This window comes from Euleptes europaea, chromosome 3, assembly GCF_029931775.1.
Source record: "Euleptes europaea isolate rEulEur1 chromosome 3, rEulEur1.hap1, whole genome shotgun sequence".
In the NCBI taxonomy this organism is placed as follows: domain Eukaryota; kingdom Metazoa; phylum Chordata; class Lepidosauria; order Squamata; family Sphaerodactylidae; genus Euleptes; species Euleptes europaea.
The window spans coordinates 84,388,318-84,406,784 of NC_079314.1; positions in this window are offsets into that span (position 1 = coordinate 84,388,318).

An 18,467-nucleotide genomic window follows, 5' to 3' on the forward strand; every position below is an offset into this window, starting at 1 on the left:
ATAACCATTGATGGGCTGTGCCCCGAATCCTAACATTGGTGAGTTGGTGGTCAAGAAGATCAACCATGTTGAAGGCTGCGGATAGACCTAAAAGCACCAGCAGCCCCAACCCACCTCAATCCAGCTGTCGATGGAGATCATCTGTGAAAGCGACTAGAACCCTCTCCATCCCATGGCCAGGGTGGAAGCCTGACTGATATGGGTCTAACGCCAATATATTATCCAGAAACTCCTGTAGCTGCTCGACAACCACTCTCTCAACTACCTTACCGAGGTGCAAATGTTTTGACACCAGGCAGTAGTTGGAAAGATCTCTTGGATCTAAAGGTGGCTTTTTAAAGAGTGGTTGTACCACTGCCTCTTTCAAAGCCCCAGGGAAGGTCCTTGAGCTCAGGAACTTGTTGATAATGTGGCACCTGCACCACATCCTGACTAGCTTTAACCAGCCAGGATGGGCACAGGTCAAAGAGGCAGGTGGTAGGCCTCACTGCCAACAGGATCCTATCCACACTGGCCTTCAAAAGCCATCTGAAGTGGTCCGAAAATGGACCAGAAGATGGGCAAGGGGCCTCTAGTTCTTTTACTGTATCAAGGATCAAGAATGTAAGGACCGAAGCCAGTTTGATGGATTCATGATCACACATTGTTGAACATGCATGTTCTACATTTCATTAGCATTGTAGCAAAGAATTTGTAGTATTTATGATTATGATTTACAAAGTTATCACATGTGAAGACATTTCACATGAGAGAAGGAATCATAACACAAATGATATTCTGAACATTGAGAGAGCACAAAATGCTTATTTCTCTTATGTGAAACATATAAGTCCACATATTAAGCATATTTTATGAAAATGTTTTAGATGTCCACAAGGATGCTAAACTTTTAAAGTATTATTCAGAGTTGATGGGAACTTAGTAATCACCCTGAGTTCTACTATTGTCAAATTTGGCAGCAGCAATAAAAATAATAATTTTGAGAGAGGCCAATATGTTATTATTGAATTTAACTTTATTGTTATTTTTAAATGGTTGTTAATCACATCATGTCTGATCATTACTAAGCTCCATTAAGGATGTGAAAGGCAATTTATTAGGCATTCCCCAAAGGCTCCCTTAAACTTTGTGGTCTGTGTTTTGTTAAAATGTCGCATAAAATTAATGTAAAACTATATCATAAATATTTAAGCACTTCAGAGCTGGTGCTATACTCAGTCCTGTCTTTTGCTATAAGTAGTTTGGCAAATGTATTTTGTGAAGAAGAGATAATTCTGATCTCAGTGGAAGACGTGACCAACAAATTGGTCTCTAAATAATAAAAGTCAGTAAGATATCTACTTATCATCTATGACATCATGTGGAGACCTATTAAGGGAATCCCTTGTGTATCATCAGTCATGACAAGTATATACAAGATGGCATTGTTTCAGGAAATAATTGAGAAATCAAGGTCTTGCAGCTGTGTAAAGCACAGTGTGACTGCATCATGCAGTACTATGATGAACTTAAGACATCATCAAAAATGGTGTTGGTCTCATTTGCCAGGTTAGTGAACTGGTCTGGCTTGAAATATCTCTGTACTTTCCCATTAAATCTGCTTGTTATCTCACACTGTACTTTCCATAATTACATTTTATGTTAAACTTATTTCCAGTTTATCAACAGTTGGAAGTGCTCCTCGTCCACTTTGATTGGTTTTACACTGGTCTCTCCTTGTAACTTCTCCCCACCCCCATTTTTCTGTAGTTATAGCTTTGAAAATCAGTACGGCTGCTATGGATGGATTCTTCATGCATCTGATAAAGTGAGCTCTGACACTTGAAAGCTTATGCTGGAATACATTTTGTTATTCTTTTGCTGGACTGCTATTTAATTTCCACAAACTCTGTCCTGTGTCATATATGGACATACACTTGTTCTCTATCTTACTGTATCCTCCACAAAGTTTGTCAGAATAACTAATAACTAATAACTAATTTTATTTAGTTTCCTACTTCCACCCTAGGGCATTCTTTCTAGAATTGTAGCAGGCGTTTTCAGTATTAATATGTTTTGATTATTATTGAAATCTGGATTGCTATTTTCTGGGATGAGGCTATAGGCAAGAGTTTCTGCAAACACTCACTCTTTCCCCCCCCCAAAGTAATTTTCCCTTCAGTTGTTTTTCCTAGCCTTGGAGCCTGAGGAAGGGTTTTTTTTTTAAGCCCTGGGGGTGTTTGATGAAAAGTATCAGCAGTGTGAGAAAACCCCTATGTTATCAGCCAACTCCCCGCCCCCCCCATCATGAGGGAAAACCAGGGTTTGGAACCCCAAATTTCCTTTGTAACAGGTAGTGCCAGCCTTAGGCTAGGCAACAAAGAGACAATGAGGATGCTGTACCAGGTCTCTGGAGAGATTAAATTTATGGAGCTGAAAGTAATAGGTGAACAAAATGAATTCTTTCCAGAAGCTTTTAAAAATACTACTAATTGCTTATTCTATCCAATGAAGAGAAAGACAGACTACATAAACGGTAGGGCCAATTTTACTTTCTGTGCCATCCTAAGCAAAATTGCACTCGTCTAAATCATTGAACTGGAGGTTTAGAAGGGTCTAACTCTGTTTAGGATGTCATCATTAATTTCCTAACATGCTTCAGATTATATGTGCTGTCCACTATAAACTGCAATTCACCAAGGGACTCTTTCTTGGTATCTCGAGATGATGGAAACTTCTACTTATCTTTTACAGATATGATTGAATGAAAGCATTTCATGTAACCCAAAATAAACACTGCAAAGCAACCATTAATATACTCACGATGACACCTCTTCAAGTATGACCCATAATATAAATGAGAAATGTCAAATAATTTGCAGCGTGATAACCAATTGGGAGCTTCTTTTACCATTTCTGAAGTGCAGTCGTTGGTGTTTTGTAAAGCTGCTGCCTATGGCTAATGAAGGGATTAGTCATGCAGCAATAACCCAGGGTTTATTGCCCCAGGTTTATCACTGAGCATAGCTGAAAACTGGCTAAATTCACATATGCCAGGACTTGTAGGAGAAGAAGCCTGCTGTGATGCAGCATTACCTGATCAATGAAAAATAGGTAACTCAAATAAAAATTGTAACTGCTACCATTACGATGCACTAAAAAACAGGAACACTATAGTGCAGTACGTAAAAATGCAATAAAGAACAGCAAACATAGTGATTTTGTATCAAAGTGAAAGCTATGGAGAAAGCAGCTGGAGGGCTCCTAAAAGGAGATGGCAAGGCGCAAAAAGAATCCATCAATCCAGCCCATCAGTGTGGCAAAACCAAAAGTGACAAAGAGAGAGTACTGATTCCAGGAAGCAGGTCTATAACTGGGCAGCCTATAAAGTTAAAACTGTCCATCCACTTTTCCCCTGTTCCCTATTTTACATGACTATATCTTTGTGTTATAGCATCTATATAGTTCCCATATAACCATGCTGTTCCCTGGCAAAGTTTGATGGTACTAATATTTGGTTAGCTTATTAAGAGAACCATTGGAATATGACAATTCTGCAAAACATGTGACACATGCTTCATATGGAGTAGGCTGCACACCCTTTATGGGATGCAACCAGTGAAAACTCAGCAATTTCTATAAGACTAGAGTTAGAAAGAGGAACACCAAATTCCCAGCTTGACTATTATAGTCAGCCGGATGAGCTCAAAGTCAAATTGGAGTAATGATTCATGCCTATGGCCTGAATTTATTTTGCAGTTTCCTGAACCTATATTTTGACTCACCGGAACAATATAAATGACAAAAAAAAAACAATAGGGAACATAGTCCTTATGGGTTTTATTTGTTTAAATATTTGTACACCACTTTCCCTTTTGGCTCAAGGAGGCTTTGAGTTAATAACTAGATCATTACAGATCAAAAGCAAATTTAAAAAACAACAACCTCCAAATACCTCCCCACAAAAATGATGCTTGCTGTGCATACCTCTTAAAAAGCCCTGGCAAACAAACAAGACTTGCAGCACCTTTATACAGAGATATAGTTAATAGGTGTTTTAAACAAATAAATAAATAGCTCTTTCCATTACCACTAAACAATAACAATCAGTGCTGCCTCTCCTGAGTTTAGAAGGGAAATGTTCTGGACAGAGGGTATTACCTCCAAGAAGGAATGAGCCCCTAGTCATTTTTAGAATTGCCACAGCCAATTCTCGTGTAACTTCTTAAAATCATCAGGAAATGAGAGCAACTTCAAGCAGCAAACTTATCTGGTCACCATTATACATAAAAACGTAGCCCAAACATTCAGTAAGAACTGTGATCATAGCATATTTAAATAACAGAAATAAAAATAAAAGTGAAAATTAACGCTATTGGTGAAATGGCTTTTATTTTCTTGTCTACCTGCTTTATTTGGGGAGTTATTACCTTTTCCTCATAATCCTATACAAATGTTCTTCTGTGCCTATACCTGCCTTTTTTTGTAACTCATCCAGAAAACAAAAGTTTTTTGGAGCTTGCATGGTAATTTCAGCTGTTGGCGAATCAAATGTTTGTTCTGCTTATTGAACTTCAGCAATGGATTAGTCACAGATGGTCTTAAAAGTTGCTTTTGTTTACAGCTTAGCTGTATTGTGGATATCTAAAGGAAGTTCCCAAATGTCACATTTGTACCATAAGCAAGTAGTTAAGATTCCAAGTTGAAAAAAATACATATTCATATATTTCCCCCTCACTTCAACAAATAATATCAGACATCATACAAAAATCAGTTCAAAGTACATTTGAATTTCAGAAAAATTGAGAAAGAAGAAAACAGTCTGTAATTTGGTTATTATTCGAATACTGTATTTACTTCCATTGTACTGTATAGACCAGTGTTTAAATTGAAAATATGTACTGAGATATAAGCTTAAAAAAGATAAACAGAGAGTGACTATGGGTGTTAATAATGTCTGCAAAAGTACAACATTCCCTAATGCTGACACCTAACGCTGTTCAGAATTCTACTTATCTCTATATCAAATAATAAAATAGCTTACTCTGGTGTCCAAATCACAAAAGCTGGGCACCTGAAGACAAGGTAGGGGGCTCTCCATACTCAGGGGGCTACCAAGGCATGCAGGAAAGTATGACTTCATAAATTACTTTGCTTTACTTTAATGATACTGTTCATATGGCCAATTCAGCCCTGAACAATGACTTCATAAATTAATAAGACCAAATATTCTAAACAGTGGAATAAAATGGCATGACGAAGACTGAATATTGTAATGCTTATATAACCATCCCTACTGGTGGGTGGTGCTGTTGCATATGTAAGTGCTTGGGCTGGTTATTTATTGTTTCGACTTGTTAAAGGACGGGGGGGGGGGGGAAGAGAATATCCAGCTCAGCCTGAAATCTCAAGAAGGGTAACATTCCTCTCTTCTCATTGGACTCCAACTTGTGTGTAATACTCAATAGTTTGTGCCCTTGTGAAAAACCTAAATGCTCAGAGTATCTAAAAATCTAAGCTCCTCAATTCCTGAGAGTTTGGCATGACTTCAAAAAGAAGATCTGTTGAAGATCTGAAGTAGGATGGAGGGGGATTCCTTATACCCGTAAATCTGATGACTCAAAGCTGAATGTGTTAGCCACCTCCACCAAAACTGTCATGCTTTACTTTATTTAATTGTGTACTGTGATATTTCTATCCTGCATCCTGCAAAAAAGAACCCAAGGCAGCCTTAAAAAATAAAACCACCAAACAATACACTCTAACAAAAACATTAAGACAAATTAAATTAACAACAGCCAAATCACCAACCAAGTCTGGCTGGTGAGACTTGTAAATTGTACTGCGTCACACACTTTTCTGAGGACTGAAAGGTCAAAAGGCTTCTGATTTCTAAAGGAAGTCTATTCCATACCACTGATATGGCCACTGAAGAAGTCTGTGAATAAGCCACAATTGTACTAATTACACTGGGGGCCGGATATTAAGGAGATGTTGATCTGTTAGGGAAGTGAAGCCCAGCCTAGCAACCAGCTGGAGTCTAGCAACCAGTGGGGAGGCAAGCATACGGGGTACAGCTGTTAGTGAGGGTGTGAAATCACTTCTGGGAAAACCCAGAAATGGCATCACATGTTTCTAGGAATCGTCAGAAATTCTATGGTACAACCAAAGAGTTTTCAGCATTTCCTGGAGAGGACATAGTTAATGATTATGAAATTTTAAGTCATTATCATTGATTTTTTAAATCTAATTTTGTAATAAAGTTTGTTTCATTGTTGGAATGTAGTGTGCTGCTTTATTGTATGTAGTATACAGTTTTACTATGCAACCCTCTAATTTGGTGGGGGGGTACTCCCCAAGTTTGCAGAAAAATCTGAAAAGTTAAAAAACAAACAAACAGGGATTTAAATCCCCCCTATTTTTTAAAAAAATGAATGAGTGACACCTTAAGTCCTGGTTCACATCTTCCACTCACTAGTAGCATTTCCATCTTGTTATGATTAAGGTTCTGTTCATTAGCCTGCAGGCAACAGTTTAGGGTTTCTCCAGCCTCCCTGGGATCAGCTGAAAGCATAAGATTGACCTGAGTGTCATCCCCATATGGGTGACAACCCATCCCAAATCTCCAGGTGATCTCACCCAGCGGTTTCATGAAGATGTTTGAAAACACAGCGGACAAGATGGAGCCTTGTAGGACTCCACAGGTCAAAGGACATGGCACAGCAGTCCCCCAGCACTACCTTCTGAATCCTACCCTCCAGGTAGAACTAGAACCACATGAAGCTGCCTGCCTTATATTGATTTAGACCATTGGTCCATCAAAGTCAGTATTGTCTAGTCAGACTGGCAGTGGCTCTCCAGGGTCTCAGGCAGAGGTCTTTCACATCACCAAATACCTGGTCCTTTAACTGGAGATGCCAGGGACTGAACCTGAGACCTTATGCATGCCAAGCAGATGCTCTACTAATGAGCTATGGCTCCTACCCTAAACCACCACAAAATGGTGTCTCCCATTCCCAGTCCATAAAGGTGGTCCAAAAGGACACCATGACCAATGGTACAGAAGGCAGCTGAGAGATCCAGGAAAATCAGCAGCCACATTTCTGACCATCTCCTGGAGCAGGTGATCCACCACGATGACCAAGGTTGTTCAGTCCCATATTCAGGCCTAAAACCAGATTGGAAAGGAACCAAACAATCTGGTTCATCAAGGAGTATTTGACATTGACCAGCCAGGATCTCAGGTTTCGCTCCACAGGACAGTGAAGTTCAGCTGCCTTTTGAAGAGCTTTTCCCTGCTGTGTTTTCAGAGCTTCTTCATGCTGGTTTTTCAGAGGTCTTCTGAGCTTGGTCTTGCATGCCTAGTGTACAGGATATCAGGGTGGTTTAGTTTGCCTGGGTGCACATGTTACCCAACTTGGTTTGCATTGTCTGGGTGCATGGGCCTTCGTAGCTGCCTTTTGAAAATGTGCTTGCATCGGTCACTTGTGTGAGCAGTTCATTTGTCTATTTTGAATCAGCTGCAGTTAACACTATGAGCCCAGAGACAGTTGACAGGAAAAGGTATAGGATGAGCACCAGTCACCCATAAACACCTCATTCCGGGTCTCCTCTTCAGAAGAGAGTTGTGATGATCTGAAACAGACAACTGCTAAATAGTTGCTAATTTGACAATTTGGCAGCACAGAATAGGGGGTTGCTGGAGAGGAACTGGGTTTTTCCAGTGCTCATGCTCAAGCAGTGTCTTCAAGCATCAGCAATGCCTGCCTGGGGAAGTAGTAACAGGGGCTGGCCTCTGGTTGTGTCATCCCTCAGCCTATGGCTGCAACACTGCTTCCCACTGTAGTAGCTACTTAGCTGCCATGGCAATTTATCAGCTAGCTGATCAACAACAGTGCTTCCTGCCCCAGCAGGAAATACTGGCTGGGCTGGCATATGTGCCAGTCACAGCTGCTCAGACAGGAGAGTGGCTGGACTGGAATAGGGAGAGTGGCTTAGCCAGTCGATTCGGCTGGTACAGATGGAACATGCAGACAAGAGGAGCTAAACCTTCCAGTTCCTTCACTTTATCTTGTTATGCTGTGGTACCTTGTAATATTCTGGTGCTCTCAGCATCCCTCCCCCAGCTAGATCACAACAGCCATAGAAACTGGATTAGATGAAAAATTTTAAAAGTACCAGAGTATATTTAGGAAAGGCACAGAAAGTGTTTAACTCCCTTTATACAGACAGATATCCATGAATAGGCATCAATACAAAGGCATAAATACATGTAGAATAGCCCCATCACATATGTGTTGGCTGTGATGAGGGCACAAGTGCAAAATCAAGAGTGTCAGGAGCTGCTGTCTGTTCAAGAAGGCGGTTCTGAGGAAATCTCCTGTTACTAATCAGTAATGGAAGGGTTTCATCCTATGCACACTTTTTGGAGTCCAGTTGAACACCATGAGATTCATTCTACGATAAACATGCATGGAATGGGCCTGAAACTATGGCAATTTTCACTGAAGTTAAACTTTATAAGGTGAATCAAAATCTTATTACCTTGCATAAACAAAACTGAAATGTACTCACTAGCACTGCAGCCAAAATAATTTGTACAACTGAAAGCAACATAAGGAAGAATGTTCTGTAATTCTTCCCAGTCGCCTGCGAGAGATGAAATCTAATTTCCTAATGAGGACATAATGTGGATCTTATCAAGCTGCAGTTAATGATAAAAGTAAATCTTGGGAATAGGCTTGACTTTGAATACTGCATCAGGCTTATCACTGATGATATCTTTAATTATACTAAAGCAAAATATAAGACAGTCTAATGGGAAATACAAATTGCTTGTTAAAATTATTAACCAGGTTAATGTGCTTACATTTGTTTATGTGTACAAGAATCATCTCAAATATTTGACTGCAATGACAATATGTGTAAAGATCAATTAAAAGTCACAGAGATGAGATATTGGATTTTCAGACCTTAATAAGATTTCATGTGCACTTGTTATATTACGTTATCCATTTATAATTGAGCTTCCATCAAATCATAGAATCTGTCACCTTACCAATTTATTTTTCCATCCTCTAATGAAACTTTTATTTGCTTTCAAAAATGTTTTCAAAAGTATGATTCCAGAAGAGCTGTTTACTGTGGGGATTATCACATGCCAAATATTTACTTCTAAAGCTTGAGGCTCAATCGGATGATTATCTAATTGAGTTTGTGCAGGGTTTCCAATAGCCATTTGCCTATAGCCAAAGTATACAGTGGATGGCTGCAAATTATCATTAATGGGTAGAATGAGGATCAGTTCCCACTGTTCATTTACATGCATATGACCTAAGAAATGGGATCTCAGTGATTCAACTAGGATTGGACAACACTAGGGGTAATTGAAAGGAACAGAAAAAAGCTACAAGAAGACGAATTCTCTCTTTAAGCCTGCACTTATATATACACTTATATGGGGGTATATGCACTAAACATAGTGGAATACTTCTGAGTAAATATGAGTAGTATCCACTTCTCATTGGATATTGTGCTATCATTGCAATATAGCAATCAATCACCACTGGATTTTCCTGTGTAGACAAGACAATCCAGTTGTGAAAGATTGCTAGAGCCAAATGATATCTACCAGTGTGTGAGTGTAGCCTTGTTTTGGGTTGGGTTGCTTGAGGCAATAGTTGCCCTTATGCTTTGAAAGAAACCAAATGCATGTCATTATATCAAACTATTACATAATATCATTTACAAACTATACAAAAAGGAGCTATAATAAGGCTGAAGACACCTCTACATGGAAGCTCTATATGAAGACTGAGTATGCAGGAAGCTTCTGATTCTACTGGTCTGCCAATATAGCCACTGAGGATAGAGTTGGCAGGACTCTCACTAAGGCCTGACATCATTTCTGGGTTTTCCCTAGAAGCAACATCACTGACAGTGCCCCCCATGCCTCTGCCTACCCCCAGACCCCCCAGTGGTTGCTAGTCTCTGCCTGGCAGCCCTAACTGAGGATCATCTTGGGTTGTGCACTACAACTGCATGATGATGGTATGTTTCTGCCTTGTCATCATGGTGCACTGGGTGCATTGGAAGGAGCAATGCAGACCTGCCCTGGAGAACTGGCAAGGAGTAAGAGAGGCAAGTGTGGCAGAACCTTCCTACTGATGTGCAATGCCCTATTTGATCTTGCTTTCCAAGGTTTCTGGGCACCAAAGGCCATCTATGGTGTCTGCCAGGCATGTGCCACCCACCCAGCTCTCCCAACATTTTGAAGTTTTCTCTCCCTCTTTCGGATTACCCACTGCCACCACTTGGCTTTTGTAGGAATTACCCATGGAGAGGGCCAGGGTTCCCAACTTTCCTTCCCTGCACGACCATTCTAAGGCCTTGCCTCATGCCTGCATCTCCCACTACCCAGCATCTGGTCACCATAAAGATAGCTTATTGCATTTACACACTACTAGGGGAATAGCTGCTTGCCAATTGATTGCCTCCCCTTTTCCTAGTGCTCATTATAAAATAGTGAATTTGAACAGTGGGAGTCTAGGTGGTAGAGAGAACAGTTGCCATCACTAAAAGTTGTAAAACATTCATTTAAAAAAGAATGCCCACGTGCATACTCTCAGCACAGCAACAAATTGAGAAATAATGTAAACATGCAATTCCTCTGTCCCTCACCCTGCAATGCCCTAGCTGATGTTATTCTAAGGCAGGCTCCTTGACTTAGAAATTACAGTGGTTCTAATATACCATCATCATGCAGTTGAAATAGATTCCTTTGAAATGTGGTGTTGGAGGAGAGTGTTACGGATTCCATGGACTGCCAAAAAAACAAATCAGTGGGTTATAGATCAAATCAAGCCTGAACTGACCCTAGAAGCTAAAATGACTAAACTGAGACTATCATATTTTGGTCACGTCATGAGACGACAAGAGTCACTGGAAAAGACAGTCATGCTAGGGAAAGTTGAGGGCAGCAGGAAAAGAGGAAGACCCAACAAGAGATGGATTGACTCAATAAAGGAAGCCACAGCCTTCAATTTCCAAGATCTGAGCAAGGCTGTCAAAGATAGGACATTTTGGAGGACTTTCATTCATAGGGTCGCCATGAGTCGGAAGCGACTTGACGGCACTTAACACACACACACACAGTGGTTCTAAGAGCTTCTCATTGCCTTGGAGTCTTTGTTCAGGCCTGCAGTCACCCACATGGCAATGACTGCCTTCGGCTTCAGCAGGAACCCATATGAGAGCCTCATCTGTCTAGATAGAATCAGCAAAAAATAGACACTTCCATCTGTGCCAAGGAATTTTTTTTATTATCTCTGTTTGCCCGCCCACTGAGGGTCAAATAAACTTTTTCTGAAGTCTCCAGGAAATTTTTCCTGAATTCTTTCTAGCACCTCAAGTCTTCCAAATCTCTTCCCTGCTGGCTGTTTCCTGTGAGCTGATCACTTCATTGTTTCTGGTCAGGCCTTCCATTTGCATTTCCAAAGCCTAGTTGTACAAGTCTGGAGAGAAATTGACTTCTCCCCATGCTGCTTATACTCTGCCAAGTGACAGAAAAACTTACTCAAGATGAAGGTATTGTACAGTTCAAACCTCCAAAGTAAAATGCATTTCTTCACATGAGGCATCAGGGGAAAAACAGCCAGTATGCAAAGACAACCAAGAGTGATATCTGAATGTTCTTTTGGCAATATCTCTTGGTATACTCCTGATTCTTTTTGCCTGTGCCTGATAAGCCACCATTTTTCAATTATTACTTAGATCCTAAGCTATATAAATGGATTTACACTAGTGGAAAGCAACTCATTCATCTCTAAATTGTATTTTTTTTTGTGAGTCAGAATACCCAAAGAAACAGTAAAGGGAGCAAACTGGAACTCTGCATTGGGGAAGGGAGTCTTCTTTACAAGTGATACAAAATAGACTACATTCCTAATGATTTTATTTTAGATGGCAGTTCAGAAAAAGCTCTAAATAAAGTACATTGAAGATGGCTGGCTCTACAGCACAATCCTTCCATGAGGTTAATGTAACTTTTTACTGCCCTAAAGTGACCCTTATTTAAGTTATTTTTAAAAAAGAATTGCCAAGGAAAAAAATGAGCTATTTGATCTCACTTTGAATATTAAGTGGTGTACTTCAAAGACACGCTCGGTGGTTTGAACTTTTCATTTATTTCATTTTAATTTATTAAAGGTGTTTGAATTCTACAAAGCCAAAGAGAAGGCAGCCGCAAGTGTTCCAGGTATTCAGAGCCCACCTGGTCAGTGTGAAATCAGTGAGAATTAATCTAATCTAGGGCTGGGTAATATATTTGGTTTTGATGTGGACACACAGCCAATTTGGTTTGCCTACCCTGTATCACAGGCGCACACAGGGTTGCCCAATCTCCCATGATTTATTCACTGAGACACAGGAAGCAGAGTCTGACATTCCGTGGGTGCTGCCAAATGGAGTAAAGATACTACCTGGTGCTTCCATACAATCTATTTACTTTGTAGTCTACTTTTACACTAGAACTATTAATCCCTCCTTTTCTTTTCGCATCGAAGCAAGCAGTTTTCTTCCTTCCCACTCCACCCTGCCATGCAACAAAGCTGCCCTCCATTCAAAGGAAGAGTCTTTTATTTCTTTCCAGATGTTTTGGAAGGAATTAACAAAGGTGTGTAGAGAAGGAAGATTGAGATGGGCAACTCTACCCCTGACCTACACAGATTCATTGCAATGCTTGCATGCAGTGTTATCAGCACACAGCTCTCCCCATGTGATCAGGAGCTCTACTTTGACAGGGTACCTGATTATACAGTGAGTGATACATCAATAGGCTCTGTGTATGGATTCCAATTATCATGACAGGTCAGGGAAGAGCTTTCTGCTAGGTCCTGCTCCCCATCATGCGTTCATCACCCCCTTTAGAACATCTTAAAATGTGTCCTCTCTTCTTTGCTACATGTGTACTGGAGCCTGGGTGTAGGACCGATTATGTTGGGACAATGGCCATGACCACATACTGCCTTCAGTCTCCAACCAATATAAATGTTAAATATTGTTAGTAGTACACACTTTGCATTGTTTTGTAGATCAATATGGTTATGAAGATGCTGATATTGTCTGTAGGCTGTTTGTCTAGCTTTGCTCCATTAATGGAACTCCAAGGAAGATTTTGTTGCCTTTTGTATGCTATGCAAAATCTGTCCTCTTTTTCCAAGCTTTGCTTGGCTATCTAAAGTGCTTTTCTCCTTTCAGAGGTTCAACATCTGCTGAATAAAGCAGACATTGTCCTCCTCCAGAAAACGTGGGTGACTGGGGAAATGCTTCTTATAGGGTTTACTGGATTCTGATAAGCCTAAAATTAATGCTAAAGGGGGGCTGCCCAAGGGAGGGCTTGCATGCTTGATCCTGGACACACTTAAGGTTGATAGAAAGTGCTTTTCCTCCTTTCTTCTGCTGCTCCTGTTGCTACCCTCCCAACAATAGCAATCTGACTTAAGTGCCCGTTCTGGCTGAATGTTAAGCTTCTCTTGGTTTTTTAATGGGTTTTATTGTATTGAATTAAAAACTGTTTTTTGGTCCCCATATTGAGCAAAAGGCAGTATAAGATTGTGTTTAAAAAGTAAACAAATGCTGCAGTGGGACTAGTATATCATTAACAGCCGTTCTTGAGAATGTGTGTTGCACTGAATTTTAGTCACTTTAGAAACAAAAGTTTGTTCTTTAAAGCATTTTTGTAGACTTGAAAATCATAAAACAAACACAATATTTAGATATCTATTAGCAAATCTCAGGAAAAAAATTAAGAGACCCTTTAAGAAATCTTTACAAAGAAAAATGCAAAAATAAATCATCACTAATAAAATACCCAGCAGACATGGTATTTTTCTCACAAGATGAATAATTTACTTGTGTATGCATGAACAGAATACTCTATCTGCATGCAAATACATTATGCAAAAAATATCCTGTTCTCCTGAATGCTTGTGAGTGACAAATAATGAGGGTATGAACTTGGCCAAAATAAATAGCCAATTAAAAATCTGAAACAATATTTGCAAGTGCTCTTTCTGAAATAGACTGCCAGTGCTATCCCTTCCCAATGGGGTTTCTAAATACCACAATGAATACATGGAAATTATAAATATATATTTTGTGAGCTTATATATTTTGTGAGCTTTTGCCTCGAAGTGTCAAGGGTGACCATTTCACCTAAATGACCAATTCACACATTATGTCAGGAAAATGTACGTCTTGCTATATAGACAGAGCAGAGAGAAAGTTCCCTATAGAATCTATCAGTAACATGTGTTTGGAAGACAGATGTTTCATTTTCAGTATCTGTAATATGGGGGGAGATTATATCTATAGTGTGGTCATATACTACGTATGGCATGTGCTGGAAGGTCTTGAAAACTGATTGAAATTTCTAGTCAAGAGTGCTTGGTTCTCTGTTACCACACTATTGCTAATAAATAAGGCAAATCTTTGTTGTTTACCCCACAAGCATCAAGGGTCCAACTTACATGTTCTAGTGTATCTTTTCTTTTTTTCTTGAGTCAAAGGTAAAGACAAAAAGATTATAGCATTTTCAGCAGGCTGTCAGCCAAGTCAATTGTCAGGAAGCTTTCCTCTCAGCTACATTTGAGATTGACTACTTGTACTGTAAGCTGTTAGGTAAAACACAGTGGCTCAGCAGGGTCACACAAAACCATGGCTTAATTAGATTAACTGTAGGTGGTTGATCATTGAAACCCTGGTTAGTAATTGATTTATTGCCCACATTTAGTCTAAACTATGGTTTTGCATAATGTATGAACATAGATATCCTGGCATATTTCTTTGCGTCACTATGTGCAATTCCCCAGAAATACTCAGCTGAAGCAGCTCAAAACTAAAAGCCCTCTTCACTGCCTCTCACTAGCGTCTCCCCAATTGCACCCTCAGCTCCTAGTCTGCCCAGCAACAGCCATGTATTCTGTCATGCTCTCCTCATGCTGCTCTCTTAAAGGCCCAGGAATGCAATCCTTCCAGGCATATGGGGGAGGGGGGGATCAACACCAGTGGTTCCCTGGCTTGCATAATCACCTGTGCTTCAGCAATGAAGTTATTTACGCAAAGATTTCATTTACAATTTTTCAGAGTGACAATAGCTATGGAATTTGGGAGGGCAGTTGGAGGGACCTGAAGAACTTCTCTGCATCCCCCCCCCCCCCCAACTCAAGGCTCCCTGCTGCTCTGCTCTTGGAAATAAGCAATCATATCTCTGCTCAGGTCATAAATCACCCTTCCTCCTGCTTCAGAACCAGCTTTCAAAGAATTCTGCACAAAACCAATAAACAGCATGTGCCTTGCCTTCTAGGCCAGAACCTGCAATATGTTTTCTTCCTCAGTGAAATACAACACCTCACTCATGACTAGGGCTGCCAACTTCCAGGTGGTGGCTGGAGATCTCCTGCTATAACAACTCATCCCCAGGCAACAGAGATCAGTTCACCTGGAGAAAATTGCCACTTTGGCATGTCTGCATGGCATGGCCTGCATGGCATTGAAGTACGCCCCTCCAAGCCCCGCCCTCCTCAGGCTCCACCCTCAAAATCTCCAGGTATTTCCCATCCCGAAGCTGGCAATCCTACTCATGACCCACCCCCACCAACCCCCCTTGCAAGGATGTCTCACTGTCCTAAGTTTCTTACTTTAAGAAGCAATGTGCCCGGTAGGGTTGCCAAGTGGTTTCCATAGAGTTTCGGCTGAGATTGATAGAGTGTCTGCATCACTTCCGAGTAAACCGGAAGTGACGTAGACGCACAGGCGTGCAGGCACATTGTGCCAGGCGCGCGCGCACACACCGCACACTCCAAAAAACCCTCCCGCCCATGGACCAACAGGACCTGGTAAGCCTAGTGCCCAGGCAGCTGAGGCTGGCTGCCAGCCCTGCCTATAATGGAATCACTGTCCTGAAAAAAAAAATTAAGGGAGAGCACCACTCTCAACAAGATGTAGCTTTGAGGTCGATGGCCATGACAAGCTATCAGCCGTTCTGCTTCAGAGAAGAGATGTCAATTCTAGCTATACAATGGAAAGCAGCAGTGCAATGCCCCATCACTAATAGTGGCAGTATGATGACTACATCTCCGGCAGCTGCCCCATTTTCACTAGCAACGACTATACATGCTGTACCAGGAAGCATTATCAACATGGTACAGAAGCTGACCACCAAAGTGGCTACTTCACATGTATCAGCCATGCCTTCCACAAAGAAATCAGCTAGTACATCTGAAGGGAGAGGCGGTGGCATAGTATAGGCCAATTATGTCAGATCTTGGAAGCTAAGCAGGGTCAGTACTTGAATGGGAGACTGCCAAGGAAGACTGGGACTGCTATGCAGAGGAATGCAATAGCAACCACTTCTACTTCTCACTTGCCCGGTGTGAGAGTCTGTGTGTCTTGTGTGGTGTTATCACAATCCCCCCACCCCCCTCTTCTCTGGACTCGTAAAAGCAGTTCAGCCCGTTTGGTCTCCCCCCTGACTGGTATGTCTCACAAGTGCCTCCCCTGCTGTGTTTCCCCGGCCCCGCTCTGGTTCACTCCCTCTTGCCAATTCCGGCCTTGGGATGTAGATAACCCTAACTGGCTCTCTGGGGGCGATTGATGTCTGTACTATGCCCATCTATCTTGTAGCTTCCCATAACAATAGGTGTGACCTTTTGCTACCCTGTAGGGGATATAATCATGTAGTTTAGCAAACTGCTTACTTGCAACTTTCTATCAGTGTGTGGACTGTATCTACTGTAGCTTCCAATAAAGAAACCTTGTTTCAATACATCTGGATGAACAAGTGATTTTTGGGAATTGCACAGAGAGGTCAGGAACCCTCACACCCGGAAAGGTTGCCATAAGTCTGTTGTGAGTTGACGGCACTTACATAAGTAGTACACCTGAGACAATTATCTCTGTGTCCCTAGAGACCCCTGGAAGTCCACACTTACCTTTAGAATTCAAACAACTTTAGCAAATTTAGCAAATCTTTAGCTGAGTTCTGTACCCAAGTTTCCCTCTCCTTTTATATCTAACCTGTCCAAATTAGTGTTTGCAGTTGTTACTGTTCATTATTTGATTGCTCAGTTTAGTTACGTTTATAGACTGCAATTCTGACATGAATTTATTGAAAAATTGGAAGCATGTGTAGCCATAAGGGATGTCCCTGGTGCTTTGGTGGCTACTTACAACTCTCTGTGTGGGTTAATACTATATGGTAAGTGATGTCTGTGGGGAGAAAAAAAATCTTACTGCTGTATATGAAGAATATCACTGTAGTAGAGGGTAGCATACACTAGATGCCGCAAGTATCTACTATGACAAGAAGCAGAGTTGAAACATTTGGTTGGGTCTTTTGGGTAGAATAAAGTTGCTAATTGTGGGGTGATTGTCTGGAGTGACTGTCTGCTGTACCCTTGGGTATTTGGATGAGTTTGTTTGTGGAGGATGCACTTAAGCATCAGTTTTCTTTAAGCTTGATGTGAACAAAGGGTTAATGTGATTAAGCAGGCAGCTTCCTGAGAAAAGGAAATAGATCTGTGAATGTTCACTGTGCCAAGAGTGGCTGCAGATTCCTGAAGAGGCAGGCATTTTCTTCTCCATATTCACAGTGATTCTGGCCAACACTAATGTTCGATGATGTGTTGAGGTTTTTCCTTGGTTGGACACTGCGATACAGGTGAGGATACCAGCATGGTCTTTGCTGAAGAAAGGGTGAAGGAGCTGAAACCAGCATTTGTCAGGAAAAGCCACAACTGAATCTGTGAGCCACATCCTGGTTTCACAACCTAAACAAAGTTGGAAGAAACTTCGATCTGAGCTGAGCCACTTTTCAATTCAAAGTTATGTAAGTTAGCACCTGTATTCCATAGCCATGTCTCAGAAGATTAATGTTCCACTAGTGCTGTAATTCCTGAGGATTAATGTTCTGCCAACATCTGTAACTTCTGGACTCTCTGACAGATTAAAATAAGAGGCATCATCTTGTTACCCAAACTGGACCTAGAGAAAAGGAAATTAGTTTATTACAGTGTTCCAGAAAGGAATAGCACAAGACAATGTAGTCTGTGTATACCAGGATGGATCTTGGTAGGAATATTCCAAAATAAAATTATTAAATGAGACAGAGAAAGCAATTGTAATAACAAATAGCTTTATTGTATACAGCATAAAATTGGTTTTTATATGCCAATTTTCTTACCTTTTAAGGAGAATCAAACCGGCTTACAATCGCTTTTTCTTCTTCTCCCCACAGCGGACACCTTGTGAGGTAGGTGAGGGTGAGAGAGCTCTAGGAGAACTGTGACTAGCCCAAGGCCACCCAGCTGGGTTCATGTGTAGGAGTGGGGAAACCAACCCGGTTCCTCAGATTAGAATCCACCGCTTCTAACCATTACACCTACACTAAGCACCTGAGAACTGATTCCCTCAACACTCACACACACTCA